This window comes from Agelaius tricolor, unplaced genomic scaffold (genome assembly GCF_023055355.1).
Source record: "Agelaius tricolor isolate 1412-34295 unplaced genomic scaffold, bAgeTri1.0.p SCAF_24, whole genome shotgun sequence".
NCBI lineage: Eukaryota > Metazoa > Chordata > Aves > Passeriformes > Icteridae > Agelaius > Agelaius tricolor.
In genome coordinates this window covers 11742187-11755781 of record NW_027269284.1, presented here as the reverse complement: position 1 = coordinate 11755781, position 13595 = coordinate 11742187, and positions in this window count along the sequence as shown.

Here is a 13595-nt window from a genome sequence, read left to right as displayed (position 1 = left end):
GTGTTAACTGTCCATTCTCTATTGAGAAAACCAGGTCTGAGACCATTTAAGGAGTCTGAGGGAACAGGTCCTGAGGGAACTGGCCATGGAAGTGGCTAAGCCACTATCCATCATACTTGACATTCCACTTAACTCCCCTCTGACTGGAAAAGGAGAAAAATAACCCCAATTTTTGAAAAAGGAAATGAGGAAGAGACATGAAACTACATGCAGGTCAGTCTCACCTCAATGTCTGTCAAGATCATGGAAGACATTCTCCTGGAAACTCTGCAAGGTACATGGTAAATAGAGAGGTGATTTGCAACAACCAGCATAGGCAAATTTTTTTACAGTTTTTGCTTCACTAAAGGCAAATTGTGCCTGATAAATTTGGAGGCCTTCTCTGGTGAAATGATGGCAGTTGGTGGATGAGAGAAGGTCAACAGGTATCATCAGCCTAGACTGGTAAATAGCATTTGACACTGTCCCACACAACATCTGTACCTCTAAATTGGAGAGACATGTGTTTTATGGATGGACCACTTGGTGGATAAGGAACTGGCTGAATGGACACAATCAAAGAGTGATGATCAATGGCTCAATGTGCAAGGGAATAGCAGGGATGAGTGGCATTCCTCAGAGGTCAGGATTGGGACCAGCACATTTTAGCATCTTTGTTAGCAACAGGGGCAGTGGGATCGAATGGACCCTTAGCAGGTTTGCCAATTACACCAATCTGTGTGGTGGAATTGGCACACTGGTCTGTAGGGATGCCATCCAGAGGCACCTTGACAGGCTTGAGAGTTGGGCACATGTGAACCTCGTGAAGTGCAATAAGGCCAAGTGTGAGGTCCTGCACCTGAGTCAGGGCAAAGCACAAATATAGGCTGGGTAGAGAATGGATTGAAATCAAACCTGGGGAGAAAGACTTGAGGGTGTTTGTAGACAGAAGGATCAATATGGCTTAGCAATGTGAACTCACAGCCCAGAAGGCTAAATGTGTCCTGGGCTGCATCCAAAGCAGTGTGGCCATCAGGGCAAGGGAAGTGAATCTGCCTCTCTGCTCTGCTCTCCTGAGACCCCACCTGGAGCACTGCTGCATCCAGCTCTGGGACCCCCAGCACAGGAAAGACATGGACATGTTGGAATAAGTCCACAGAAGGCTACAAAGATGATCAGAGGGCTGCAGCCCCTCTCCGATGAAGACAGGCTGAGAAAGTTGAGGCTGCTCAGCCTTGAGAAGAGAAGGCTCTGGGAAAGCTTTAGAACAACTTTTCAGTATGTAAAGAGGGCTGGAGAGGGACTTTTTGTAAGGGTGAAATGCTTTAGGATGAAAGAGGGCGGGTTTAGATTAGATACTGGGAAGAAAGTCCTTACTGTGAGGGCGGTGTGTGACCGTGGTCACAGGGGTTTTCAGGTGAAGGGAGAGACCAGAATGTTGACTCCATGATCAGAAGGCTTGATTTATTATTTTATTTTATATATATATATATATATATATATATATATATATATATATATATATATATATATATATATAACATTATAACTATACTAAAAAGAAAAAGGACAGGTTTTCTCAGAACCTAACTAAGCTAAGAATAGAAAAGAAAAGAGTAACAAAGGCAGCTCTCTCGGACTCTGCCCGAGACAGCTCGGTCCTTGATTGGCCATTAATTATAAACATCCAAGATGGGCCAATCACAGGTGGACCTGTTGCATTCCACAGCAGCAGATAACCATTGTTTACATTCTGTCTCTGAGGCCTCTTAGCTTCTCAGAAGGAAAAATCCTAAAGAAAGGATTTTTAGTGAAAAGATGTCTGTGACAGTGGTGAGGCCCTGGCACAGGTTGCCCAGGGAAGTTGTTGATGCCCCATCCTTGTAAGTGCTCAAGGCCAGGGTGGATGAGGGTATGAGAAATTTGGTCTATTAGAAGGTGTCCCTGTCCATTGCAAGGAGGTGGTGACTAGATGATCTTTAATACCCCTTCCCACTCAAACCATTCTATGATTTATGATTTGGCTCTTCATGTGTGAAAATAAATTCAGAAATAACATTATTTTAAAACACTTTATGGTTTTTGTTTCTATATTTGTTAGTTTATTCCTGTAAAGACTTGGAGTGCCTCAAAATCACAGTTTTGCTTCACTACTCATAGGGGTTTTTTATCCCCAGTCATTTGGAGCAAATCAAATGTTGCTTAAGTTTATTGTACATGTCAGCACACCTAGAAGCTGAAAATCTGCTCCTGGGAAGATGACCTGAGAACATCTTAGGCATTGAAAGCTTAGGAAGGCATTTTTTGTAAGAGTTGCTGTGTCAGCTCTCTGCTGCCTATTTGACAATTCCCTTGTGTAAGAACATTCTCAAAAGACTGGTTAAGCTAGTTTACAGCTGTTTTGTGGCACTGTAGAGAGCCTAAGGATTTCTGAGATTAGTTTAAAGTGGACTTGAAAAAAAATACAGGCAATGTTCTTCCCTGTCTCCCCAGTTTCTAAGCATGTTTATGAAGGCTGAGTATGCTTTAAAAAACAAAATAATATTTTATCAGTACATAAATACAAAAGGATGTCTATGAATGCTTTCCAAAACCCTAAAATGGATGAAATAAGTACCACATCCATGCCTAGAGCTTAAATTTCCAAAGAGCTGTCACAGAGGACAGCAGCAATCCATGATGTCACCTGCTTTGCCAATTGATTTCAAACAAATGACTGTACAGCCACTGCTGTTACAGTGCTTAATAAGTCAAGTTGAGAGGTCATCAGGATGGGTTTGATACTTCTCAGTCCATAAAATTTGGACATGAATAGCAGTCCAGATGTTGCCTTCTGCAACTGCTGTCCAGGTCTAATGATTTTTTGATAATCTCCTGATGTTTTTCCACCCTAAGAATTAACTTTTCTCCTTAATATTTAGCCAAAATCCTTTTTCCTGTTAATTAAGCCACAGGATTTTTTTTGTCTTAGACACAGTGATTAGAACAAAATGTTCCCCAAATGCTGAAATGAAGGTGTCCGGAATAACCTACTCACCACACCCATGACTCCAAGCTCCTCCCCCCACAGCTACTGCAGGAAATTAACTCTGTTCTGGCTTTGGCCGGGGCAGATGGAGATCTATGCTTCAACAGGCATGTAGAGGCTTGGTAACACAACAACATATCATAATATGCACTGGCTAATCCATTTTAGTTAACAGGTCACTGCTGCATGGATAAATCAGATTGTATTCCTCACTAGAAGAAATATGTGCCAGAAGATGAAGCATTTTGCAGTGTACAGCAATGGTGGACGGTTCAGGACAGGTCTTCTGACAGCTTCTTGTCCTTTTGAGACTGCGGTAGCAAAATGAGCTGCCAAATTTGCTGTGCAGTCCATCAGCATGGACCTCAAAGGAGGAAGAGTTGCACAAAGGTTTATAATAAACGAGACAGAGACTTGCAGAGGAGTAAAATGAGAAGCAGAAGCATTCAGTGTCTTCAGCAATCCAGCTAAATCTGCCTGAGCTTCTGTCAGGCTTTTGATCAACCACGTGAGTTCCCCTTGTGGACTGAGTCTGAGATCTCTAGGATTTTCTCTGCTTTGACACGGAGGAATGAGCGACGTGGGTTGGTCATGCATCACCCAGCTTTGTCACAGCAGCAGATCCACGGGTTTCAGCAGAATTAGCTCGAGTTAGTTAGGATCAGAGCAGCACAGCAGGGAGTGATCCTGGACTGCAGGAGCAATATGCAGCCTGCCACTTCTGAATTTGGTGGCCATGGCATTGATGTCATTGCACTGCATTGGATGAAATTTAATGGCTTACACTTCATGTCTGTGTTAAAATTTAATAGGAAATCATAGGCTATAGAAAGCCAGCATAGAATCTCAGGCTCACATAAGTTTATTGCTGTAGAAAAGTTGCTCATTTTAAAGAAAAACTTGCTTATTTTAAAAACCCTAGACAGTTAGTAACATTTTGTGCACTCAGCAATACAAAATGTTCTTCTAGCTGAGTAGGGCTTGGTTACCAAATCTCATCCAATTTTGTCCTTCTCTGTTTATAGCACCCACACTCTCTTGGGACATTTGCAGGCAGGTGCAGACAAGGATTCCGACTGTTTACCTGCTCATTCCACAAACAAGTCTTTTTATTTATCGTGCACATCAGTCAGCTGTCTTCTCAGAACAGTTAGGAACCCTCATGCATTTTCTTCTGTATGTTCTTCTCTCAAAATTATGTCTTTTGTGCCTTTTTGTAAACATCTAGGCTTGCACAATGTGTATGTGAAGAAACTTGTGTGACTGATGATGAACATGAAGTGAATATGGCATGAAAATAAGCTTGCCAAGATGTTGTATTTAATAAATACAAAATTTTTACTGCTTTAAAGTGTTTTCATGGCTACTTGTATGCAACACTGAAGAAGACAATTGAGAAGAAGTGGAGTTTTTCAGTCAACATTGCCACTTAATTTTTAATACAGCTGTCTGAAGTAGGCATCTTGTAACACTCCCTCACATATCCATTTATTAGGTGTACTTATTTGTACCTCAACTCTGAGAAAAGAGCCAGATGCAGAAGTCTAGTCAAAAATCATGAAATTTCAATTAGCTGGAAAGTCTATAAAGTCTTAAAAGTTTAACAGTACATACATATAACAGAATGGTGTTATTCCTTGAAGAGACTATACCTAAAATCTAAAAACAATCAAAAATGTTTAGTCTAGGTAAAAAGTCAGACACTGCAGGCTCTGACTCACTGAATTGAATAGGAATTTCTTGTTTTACAGCAGCTGAAATGTGGATTTCTTTTTTTTTTTTTGCATTTTGGTGTTCAAGAATAGTTACTGCACAAAGACTGACATTACTAAACAATATTTTCTTATTATATTTGGTAACTTAAAGGTCAACACATGCCATTGATTTCTTTTTTTCAGATACTGTAGTTAAACAAGTTCTGCAATCAAATTTATTACAGGTGATTCACTGAATGCTTGAACAGCACAGTAATGTTTAATTTTGAATGCAATCAATATTTCCAAAGCAATGCACAAATAAAATGAATTTCATACATACAGAGCGGGACCCATGGTCATTGACATTTTCATTCAATAATGTTTTTGAAAAACAGCAAACAATATGTTTAAATCAACAACAAATTCATTGTTCTTGTGGTACAAAGGTAACTACTTTAGGAAAAAAAATCATGCAGGAGAACAAGCACTCCTCCCTCAATGCCCTAACAAACAGAGCTGTTACCATAATAATATATATTTCTTATGGAAGAAGTAACAATCAGCAGTAAAAAGCAGCAAAGGATAGTGGGCAAGGCCTCTTAATGGTAATAGCTTGAAAGTACTCTAATCCTTTCCTTCCTGGTTTTCTCTGGCTGCATGATTTTTTTTTCCTTAGCAACAAAATATATTCAATTGTCAATCAAGTGAGTAAGTTTCAAAATTATTTGTGTAGAAAATAACACAGGTATAAGAATTTTATTGTCTACTTGAAGGAATTTGATATAATATGTGTATTTTAGCGTCTACTTTGATTTTTTTTATTGCAAGGCTGCAAAACAGAGCTGCCTTTTCAAAGAGATCAATTTAAATGGGAAAGGTGAGTAACTTTTGAATACACTGTTGAAAATACTTCAGGGATTCCCTGAAGACTGATATGACTTCAAAGCTGGCTCTGCTTCAAGTCAGAGGTTGGACCAGATGATCTCCAAAGCTTCGATCCAGACTAAATTATTTGAAGGTTCTGAATTTCCTCTTCAGCTGTCAGTCTTTAGGACTCTGCAGAAAGGGCCATGTTAAAGAGAGACCAGGAGTACAGTGTTTAAAAGTTAATCTTATTTCTTCAGATATTCTTTAAAAGACAGTAGCTGCACGTTAAAAAGAAAGCATGTATACTCAAATCCCTCTAGCTCCTGTATAACTAAAGAATAGGAAGTTGGTTTCAGTTTAATAAAACTATTGGAAAATTCCAGTTTTGCTTTAATAGTGTACTCTCTTTTTTATATAAATTTTAATATATGAGATATCAACAATTTCCACTGTTTGTTAATCTCATGGGGAACACTATGGAGGGTTTTCTTCCAGATCTCATCACCTACAACAAGTTTTGTGACTTTGAATATGAAATGTTTCTTGTCATAAATTGACAGTTCTTGTTCCACCCTAATCCCATGAGGCTCTTCTAAAGAAAAAGGAAATGTAGCAGTCAAATTGTATGATATGAAGTGACAGCTTGATTTGTAGCATTTAAAAGATGGCTGCTATTATTATTAGACAATTTGATAGAGTGGAAAAATGTAATTTTCTCCTCTACACACACTTTAGTTCAGTTTCAGTAACTGAGTTGTATTTTACATGTATTTTATTCATTGGGAAATTTGTCCTTACTTCCATGAAAATAGAAAATCTCTCATGTCAGAACATTTTTATAGCCCTTCTTTACAACTCTCTACATTTTCACACCATTTGCCATTCAGGCAAATTCATGGGGAAGCCCAGTTTTAGATTAAATGTTGAATGATGTATACTTAGCCACTGTCCTCTCAAACCCATATTCCTTTGTCACAACTCATTCAGCTCCAGTCATCACCATCTAACTCCTTTCCCATGAGATACTTGGTCCCCTGAGTATGGGTGAGTAGCTGAAAAGTGCTCACCTTGACCTATTCTACAAATACCTGGGTGAAGAAGTTCAGGACTAAATTATTCATCCTTTGATATTTTATTTTTTTTTGTCTCAGCAAATTCAAAGGAAACACTCCTTCCATTTTTGGTACTTAGTGACAACAGATGTCATAGGAACAATTCCTGAATTTCCATGATTTGGGGAACTGACCTGCTACCAGCTATGGGTTAAGAAACATCAAAAAAGAATATATGCACCATTCACTACATGAAACATCCTTCAAAATGCCTTCCCTAAATAGATCAAACAGAATGTATTTAAAATCTAACAGAAGATGCATATGATATGTGAGTCAGTCCAAATCATCCACAGCAGTTATGGATGCTGCCTCCACAAGTCAATACAGAAAATGAATCAGAGAGAGAGAACCACCTGACTCCATGCGCTGTGCCTCTCTTTCCTCAGAAATTAGTGTTAAAATTTAGTAAAATGAATTGACAACTGCAGTCTGATGTATGGTTTTTTTATGGTTTACTTCCACTTTATTTCCTTGATTTGATTAGTGCTACACTGGTTACTCCTGAATTCATTTTTCATTAAAATATATCAGTTTTACCCTCATTGATGAAGTACAGACAAATTAATGGTGAGCAAAGGGCACAAAAGTGCTTGGCTGATTCTCCAGTTTCTCTGCTGATCTGCATCTGCCTTACTCTAATCCTTTTGGAGTAAATTGAACTGCATAAAAGCAGTTTGAATAGTCAATTCTAAGGCTTCAAGTTTCACTTAAAATATAAATAAAACCCAACAAATACCAAAAGATGTGGCAAATAGAGAGAACAACATTTTAGCTATTTTTAATCCAATATAGGACTTTGGATCACTGCATAACTAAAACAGTAAAGGGTGACTGAAGTTACATTTTTCAAATCAATCATTTTCCTTTATTTTTTTTAAAAGACAATTTCTTGTCTCACTGATAAATGGCAGATTATTGCCCAGAATTTATAACATTTCCCAATGTTCAATTTATCTTCTTGTACTGAATGTATTTACTCTCATAGATAGCAAAAGAGAAAGAAACAAGATATGTGAACAGGAAAATATAAAATCATTTGAAAAAAGGGCACATTCCTGCAAAACACAACATCCATCAAAAGTAACACTGCCACATTTTTGCAACACGAAAAACAGCAATCTCAAGGCTGTTGCCAAAATGTTTTCCATATTTCCTCATATGAATTAAACTCATATTCTTTATTTATGTAATAAATACTTAACAATTTTCAGTCTGTAGAAACTGTTGTGACCAATTATTACAAAAAAATGACCAGGAGCTGAGGCCCAAAATGCATGTGCAATGTATATGCACATTATCTCTTGGCTCAGGACTGGAGAGGCAGCACACCCTGAGAAAAAAGTCCCCTAAGAGAGGGAATCTATTGTGAGCAACCAACTACTGCCAGCAGCTGACCTGGGTGTCATAACTACCTCTGTTTGAGAGTACAGCGTGTCTGGGAACCCTGGAGAATAGGAGTCTTGAATTTCTCATTAATCTGTGCATAGAACAGCAGTGAGGGCTAAGCTGCAGCTAGATGAATGTGGCACTTCATCTCTCCCTGTCATCCACAGGAATGCCTTCCCTGCAAGAAAGCTGGGAACTGCATTCACTTCTCCTGAGTGCTAATTACATTTCTCAGTTGCAAGGCAAATGTCTTGCAAAATCCAAATAAACAAGCGAGATACCAAATGTGTTGTATAAATGTCTAATAAATCAGGGAAGTTTTTCTGCAAAGTTTGACTATGAAAGAGTAGTCCATTATTCAGAAGCTGTGGCTGCAAGTTCTGCAGTCATTTTATTATCACACATAGTTCTCTAAACTATTAATAGGAGTGGTGCAGCTGCAATGAGAGTATATGGTTAGACATGAAAGAAACAGCACAACAAGCCCAGTTCAAAGATGGACACAGAGATATTTTGGAACATTGTCTTTGTTTGTTTGAATGTTTTTTAATTAGACTAATAGTATGGGTATCATGAAAATAGACCTTGTTTGAAAAGAGCCAGAGTCTATAATAAAATGTGCCTATTCCTGATCAGATGTGTGCATGCGTGTTGTTGACCCTTTTGTTCTATGTGACCTTCAGATATTTTAATCTGATCTCTAGAGCTCATACCAGATAAGCGAGATCTGTGTGATATGTGTATACTGTTTGTGAACTAAAATTTTTTTCAGAGTAAATTTTTTTTAGGAAGAAAAATGGACAAAAATTAATGTGTGGGAACTTAGTAATGGATGAACAGAAGAAATATTGGCCTGAAAAATATTAATGTACTTTTTCTACCCTCAATAGGGTCATTTTCAATGTCATATGTAACTCTTAAATTTCTCACTATCCACTACAGAAGTGGATATACCCAAATATAATATATTTTGCTGTGGACAATGAAGAAAATGTTGTGAAGAATGAAATAAAATCTTTAAAATAAAAGATTTCCATGAAGGCTCTTTCCAGTTTGTGGATTCTGGACATTAAAATGCTGTTTTAAGCACTCTAAGTCCCTACCAGCTGTGTGACAGGACTATTTTGTGAGAAACAGCATTTAACTGTGTAAAACAATCTCCCCCTCATCTCTCTGTGTGCTGAAAACTCAGCTGTGCTACAGTGCAGTTACTACTGCATTACCCACTTATGTGGAAGAGCAGAATTCCCTTTACTGAGTTAATTAGTGCAGTAAAGGCAGACTGCAAAGCAGAAATCAGACTGGATGATCACGGTGATACCCCTAAGACCTCCTGGGCCTGAATTTGGTATCATTTCAAGATGGTAAAGTACTGCCCCAGGTTCCTGGGGGCAGGACACAGCTAAAGCATTCAAACATACCTAATGAAACTGTTCAACATCTGGATATAAAACAGTCTAGAAAGACAGAAAACAAAATCAACAGTAATTTCATAATAGTCCACAAAGTCAGTAAAAGTCTGAAAGCTCTAAAAATTATACTGTCATTTCAGCTACTGCTTCCAAGACAAAGTTCCATTTTCAAAGCTAAAACACCAGCCACCTGAGAAACATAAAATTGTTGCACAAGAACATATTCTAACTCAGAATGAAATACAACAAACTACCTACTTATATTCAGATCAGGAACTCTCAACAGATGTTACACATAGGATCAATATTGAATTGCAGTTACCCTGATATCCCACAACTGTAATTATGATCTAAATAAGCGAAGAGTAAAATAAAGCCAGGGACCAGATGGATATTTCTTTATGAAAGCTATTTCAGATACTGCAACGTGACAATGATGATGAGCCCACCACACTTAAATAGGTTTTACCAATAAGCTGGGCACCCAGAGCATATGTTTGAAATAACAATCAGGAATAGTAATTGTTGTTTAGAAGGCACAGCACTGTGACAAAGAACACCCGGCATTTTTCATTGCAGTGAAAACTAAGTCATTAAATTGTTTAAACCCAACCAGCTAAGGGATTAAAAACGTGAAACTCATAACCTGCTCTCATATTTTGCAGCCAAATGTGTCTGTCTGTGGCAGATTTTAACCCACATGTGACAAAATATCTATTGAAATCAATCTTGCTAATAACTCCTAAAATTGATAGGAGAAATTTCTTTGGTGTTAGGGGAAAGTGTATGAGTGAGTGAAGACATAGGCATATGAAGACAGAGGAAAGTAACAAATGGTAAATATTAGACAAAATTTAGGAAAACATTTTCTAGCGGTAAGAAATGTAATTGTAATAATTTTAACTTGGTTCACAAATTGTATCTAAAAATAACATTCATCTGGGTTATTTATATAATATAGCACAATGTTCTCTTGAGTGGGGTACATTAGCATGCCTAGCTCTGCAGTCTGGACATTGTAAAGGAAGTTGCCTATTGCTAGATATTTTGTCAGATTCCAGAGGAGGAAGTGTCTTAAACTTTCTTCTCCTCAAGGCAGTTGCCCATTAATACATTCTCTTTAGTCTGCAGATTGCTTATAAGAGGTATACTTAGACTGTTTTTCATAACCAGCTTACTGTTTTTATCCTGAGACATTGCTCTACTTCACCTGTTACATAATTGTAAGAAAGCATGAATTTGAAAATAACAACAGTAACAAGAAAGCTAAATCTAACCTTATTTAGGGTGAGATAGTCCTTGATTCAGGAATGTGATTTGACTTCAGAGCAGAATAAAAGCCCTTCCAGTTCTTTCCAGTCCCTTCTTGCACACAGGGTAAGCCAGGCACCTACCCATGAATGTCTTCTGGACTTCAAGTGAACAGGAAAATTCTTCATGTCAGATGATTCAAAGCGCTCCAAGGGAGTACATACCTAAAACTACTCCAATTTTCAAGGTAGACAGCTGTTTTAGGAAACCTCAAATTAATGTGCAGGTTTACTTGTGACAGCAGTGCCCAGAATTCCATGATTTAGAGAAGAGTTTAGTGGTTAAAATACTTTTTTTCAGGAGCCAGGGAAATTTGAATACTGTTGCCACCTTACATGACATCTGTATCCCCACCTAGAAATGCTCACCAGAGAACTGCTAAACCAACTTTTCAAATACCAAAAGAATTATTCCATACCAGAAAACTAGAAAATAGCTAACAATAAAATAGGACAAACCCAAGTAAACAGCTATTTAAAGGTGAGCTTAAGGACTCTACTTTTCAGTAGCTGCTGTTGATACAAGTATGCTGCAATCTGCAGTGTTATGTAGAGAGACCTGAGATAGCTGTAAACAGACTCTTCTACCACCAGCAGTCTGATCACAACAGCATGGAGCTCTTAGGTTGTCATTGCAACTCAAAAATAATTTTTCTGAAATGCGAAATTGTTTTTTTTCATAAGAAGGATTTTTCTCTCTAAAAGCCTGACAAAAACACTGATAATGCTTTTACTTTAGTGTTTGATTTCCCCCTGGTGCCAGCAAATCTACAGTCAAGGGGAATGTAGTTACTGACAATTCCTAACATGGGGCTTGAGGCAAAATGTCAGTTCTGCTCCTGGCTATTCATACATCACAAATATAAGGGCAAAACTTTGTGATCTTGGCCAGAAAAAAACCAAGCAGGAATAGCAGGTAGGAAATCCTCACGTTAATGTTGCTGCCTAAACTCTTATGATATGACAGTCCCCAGAGAGTTAAGGCTAATTAAGCCAAGGAGTAACATTTTTGGACCTTTCAGGATGGAGCACAACAGTTTCAAACTCACATATTCAACGTCAACTGCAGGGAATTGGAGCCTCTTCCTTTTTAAGAGGGAGCCTTCACACAGTGGTCTGCTGTGTATTAACTGAACTTTTCTGACTGTTCTAATGTCAACAATCTCTCAGCTAGACACCAGACTTCATGCAGAGAAATGTCACTGGGATGGGGAAGGAAGGCAGAGCCATGCCTAGCACAGCACAAAGTGAGTCTGCTGACACTGTGCAGGCATGGAGCACTTCACGTCTGATTACACTGCAGCATTCCTGCTGTTTTAATAAGACTTTTCCTCTTAGAAGAAATAACTAATGGTGTCACATTGTGGGGTGGCTTTTTCACAACTCTCAACAGTTGACAATGCTAAATGACTTTCACCAGTGACCTGAATTAAACTCAATGAGAACCTAATAGCTACAGTGTCAGTGGCCCTCTCTGTGCATGTACAGCTTCACCTGCCTCACCTGGGGCAAGTCATTCAACTCACCTGAGCACAGAACTGCCAACACTGAATTAATTCACCAAATTGACATTTATATGGATGCCACACTTCAAATGTTGGACTTTGTCTACCCTTACTACTTTTTTGCTGCTTTTACCCCCTGAATAGCAGACATAATAGAACTGCAAATCAGTGATGTCAAAACCATTTATGTAAAACAGCATCTTTATTTAAAAGCAAAATAATTTATTTGAATAGGGCACAAAATTTCATGGCCTGGAAAACCTCATGAAAGCATATAGGTGTTACTATTTTATAGTCAGAGATACTGAAGAAAATTTAAATTCAGATTTTGCTTTCCCTTGTTCCCATCCTAGAATAATTTTGATACCATTTTAAAGTCCTCCCAAACGGCTCTTTTCAATGTAGCCTGTTCCACTTACCCTCTTCTGTTTTTTCTCTGGCCTATGTATCACCTGCAGGTCTCTCTACTGTCCTTCTACTTTTCTTTCCTCTCTTTTCACTTGTTTTACTGTACTTGGCAGAGTGTTTTACCTTATGCCGCTGCCAATCTGTCTCCTAAGGCACTAAATCAACACTTGTGGAAGGGGATCCTCCCCTGGCTGAGTGACTGCTGCCTCTGGAAGTGCTAGTTTGGCTCGGTGGGCGGCCGGTGGCCAGATGGCAGCAGCAGGACACTTTTACAAACTGTGATTCCTCATCATCCCTGTGGAAAGGGTGAGCTTGTAAGACCCAGAGTATTTGGTTGTTTATGTACTTGTATTAAAAATTAATGTTGGAATGATTTGTTCAGCTGCAGTGTTTTCAGTGCAGTTTGCCCAAGTCTTGAGTATATTGATTTACAGTATGTTTATCAAAGCTAAAATGAATGTTTTCAGTAGAAAGTGACACCATATGATTTTTTTTTTTTAAGCTTTGAATTTTGTCAGAATTTCTGATTTCAGGCTGTGGCTAAGTAGTATGAATCTGTGAATAATCTGGAGAGAAACCCATGTTAAGCTGTGCTTTGATGTAAGCTTAAGCCACGTTTTTTTCTGGTGTTTGCCTGGGGATGGGAGGCAATGCAGCAAGCTGTGACAGTGAACCTGGACTTGTTCAGACCCAGCACACCAAACAGAAACCTGAAGATGGAGCTGCAGGCAGGGAGTAGGCAAATCCCAGTGCAGAAATCTACTCCATGATCAGAGCTCTGCAAAGAAACCACATGCAGAATGAGAGACCTTGGATCTTGCAGAGCATGTGGAATCTCAGCATACCCTGCAAAGTGAAAGCACAGCCCAGTTCCACACTTCTGGGAGA